Source organism: Branchiostoma belcheri, unplaced genomic scaffold (assembly GCF_001625305.1).
Source record: "Branchiostoma belcheri isolate BF01 breed outbred unplaced genomic scaffold, Haploidv18h27 scaffold1, whole genome shotgun sequence".
Taxonomy (NCBI): domain Eukaryota; kingdom Metazoa; phylum Chordata; class Leptocardii; order Amphioxiformes; family Branchiostomatidae; genus Branchiostoma; species Branchiostoma belcheri.
The window spans coordinates 9,042,817-9,046,005 of record NW_017802379.1 but is presented as its reverse complement, the minus strand read 5'-3'; the positions used below and the strand labels follow the sequence as shown (position 1 = coordinate 9,046,005).

Genomic DNA, 3,189 nt, shown 5'->3' with positions numbered 1-3,189 from the left:
AGAAATTGGCCAACAGACAGATAACATGCCAGGGGAGTTTCAGGTCCACTTCGGGAGCGGCAAACTGTATAGCTGACCAACTCCCCGGCATGTTATCTGTCTATTTAGCCAATTTTTTGTCAAGTCCATCCGGTTCTGAAGCCTGGTAGAGGCTGTATTTTACGTCTTTCTGGTAGTTTTCAATGTGTTTTTGTTGTTCAACCAGAACAATACATGTCAGAACACCCATTGAAGAGGACAATATACTAGTACATGTATTGGGATGTCCTTGGAACACCAAAACTCTTGTTGCGGCTGTTCCATGTGGTGTGCCAACACCCCCGGGTTTCCTAAGTGGTTGTCCCTAACCGCTACCACACTACATACAGGGGATTTGTTCCCACAGTCTCGCGTTTCACAAAGCAAACTGACGACGTGTCCGGCATTAGGGAGTCGCCAGGTAGTCTCACCTGTCCCCAGCCTGTCTTAAGCCGGGTAGCTCGAGCCAGGCTCCTGGTGGACACGCTCGGGGGGGCCGTGAGTCGGCGTCTCGCCGGCACTGAGGCCGGGGTGATCCGTACGGGCGGGCCATCTAAACCCTAAGCGAACAAGATTATATCAGAACGTCCTACTGCCAAAGTTTGGGAAAGTCTTGAAGAAGCGTCGCCCAGTGTTGGCGAGTCTTGTCCCTCGCGACAACTGTCTCTTGGATAATCCAAGGATGATCGACTATCTGATGGGGACACGCACGGCTGGGCGGCGCAGAGAGGCGGCTAGCCGGGACACTAGTGCCGGGATGGACTTCTGAAAACCCGAGAAGGGAACACAAGAAAAACAGCCAAAAACAACATCACACACCGGTGCGTCAGAGGGGCTTGGAAAAAAGTTCGGGAAAAGTTTACCAAGTAAGAGAGGAGCGAAGTAAAAAGAGCGCCACGTTATCAATACACCTGTCAATGTATACCAATATCTATAATCATTCAAAAATCTCTCTATACCTAAAATGTTTCGTGTTCTATTTGTAAATGTGTCTCAATTTAACGTCTTGACGCAATTCCGTCGTTTTGGCTGCCATGTTTGAGACCATGTTAAATTTCTTTCGAAATAAAACATTCAGTTTCAAAAATGAAGTTTAACTTTCGGTACTTTTTTTAATGATAACACAGTCTCGGAGTACGTTACAACATTTAAAAATGCCTCATCTGATATATTTTAAAGAACAAGGGATGTTTTTTTTGCCCCTAGAGAATACCTGGAGACGCACTATTCCTTATCGTCTCTTTGTCTCAGAAATCTCTCCCGTGCAGCGGAAAGCACCAATTTTACGCCTTGGTAACAATAGCTGTGCGATCTCTGTAGTACACACAGGTACAACCTGGCACCTGTTTAGATACACTACAGAGCTTTTAGATCCGACAATTAGCCAACAGGTACTTGGTGGCACCCGCCTCTGTATCTGTATCTGTATCTGTTTCAGTATAGCCGGTATAACCGCCCTTTGGCGTAACACATCAGCTTCGCAGACACTCGGCGCGGCGGCAGCTAGCTTTATCACACCGAACGACTTGTTACACTCGATCTTTGCAGGAGTTGTTTAAAGATTTTTGGTGATGATGCCCCAACTGTGCTTGGCGGCAACGAGTTCCAGTCTACGATAGTTCAGGGAAATTACGAGTTTTTGAACACCTCAATTCTTGGTTGATAACTCTGATATTTGAAGGCATGACTGTTTCTTGTTCTTTTCTGGACATGTATCAGATACTTAAATGCTTTTGACTCTTCCAGATGCCATGGAACGGTAAAAGGCATACAATACATTTTCAGGGCGGCAAAAACAAAAACAAAATACTGCATGAGGAAGTCTGATATTGACATTTACTGTAATTTCGTAGCACATTTTTGACATCATGTCGCATGTACCTGAATAGTTGCAAATAGCCAAAAACAAGCTACGCGAGGAGTCCCTTTACTTTTTGGTGCCACCAATAAATATATAGCTAGAACGTTTTCTACAATATGAAACAAACAACCGTTTTCCAACTGTTATTAATAGTGTGCGTATCAAACCTTGTCTCTGTATCTGTATCTGTATAGCCGGTATAACCGCCTTTCGGCGTAACACACCAGCTTCGCAGGCACGCGGGGCGGTGGCAGCTGGCTATATTACACCGATCGACTTGTTATACCTAACCCTTGAACTTCTAGCTCAAGACGTTGTTTAAAGCTATCTATTGACAATGCCCCTACTGTACTTGGTGACAGTGAGTTCCACTCTGCGATAGTTCTAGGAAAGAATGAATTCTTGAACACCTCAATCCTTGGTTGATAACTCTGGTACTTGAATGCGTGGCTATTTCTTGTTCTCTTCTGGGCTGGTATTAAGTACTTAGTAGTTAGTACATCCACCAGTTTATTAGTCATTTTGTACATCATGCATAGTCTAGACATCTTTTTTCTGTCTTCCAGTGAGGTCCACTGTAGGTTTCTTTTCATTTCCGTGACACTAGCACCTCTTACATAGTTGTTCATACAGAATCTTGCAGCTTGATTCTGTACCCTTTCCAATTTGTCTTTGTCTTTCTTTGTATATGGATCCCATACTGTCGCAGCGTATTCTAGGTTCGGTCTTACAAGTGACGTCAACAGTCTATTTCGGCCAACGTCGTTTTGTGCATTTCTACCCATTCAATAGCTAGCCATGAGGAGTCTGAAAGAGACATCAGGAAAGCAAAACATCAGGAAGCAACAATAGTGATAGCCTGGAGCCCAGGTAATCAGGTGGCACATTTGTGCGGTGTTATCAATTAGAGTCATCCCAGGGGACTATCACTGGTCAGTACAGGTGTTCATACAGAGATAGAAAGGAAAGATAACGGTACGTTGGTCTGAACAAATGCACAGAAAGGCTCCAGAAGCCGCTGAATTAAAAGAGTAGAAATCTACTAAATAGACAGATCACTTGCCAGGGGAGTTGGAGTTGAAAGTACAGTTTTGGACAAACTGTGTCTCTTGAAAGCGAACTGACTACTCTGGTGTGTTATCTGTCCATTTGGCTATATCATGCCAGTTTCCACTGTTATTTGAAGGCATGACTTTCCAGCCGCTTCAGAGGCCTGGTGATAGAGACTAACAAAGCAGCAGCAACATCATCGTTTACGCGTGCATGCGTATGTGTGTGTGTGTGTGGTGGGGGTGGGGGGTGTGTGCGAC

The 3,189-nt window shown here is 44.7% G+C and overlaps 1 pseudogene; it reads left to right on the top strand.

Annotated features, from left to right (window-relative positions):
* Positions 1–301: 301 nt before the first annotated feature.
* Positions 302–3,189, top strand: part of LOC109471064 — a 9,299-nt pseudogene continuing 6,411 nt past the window's right edge.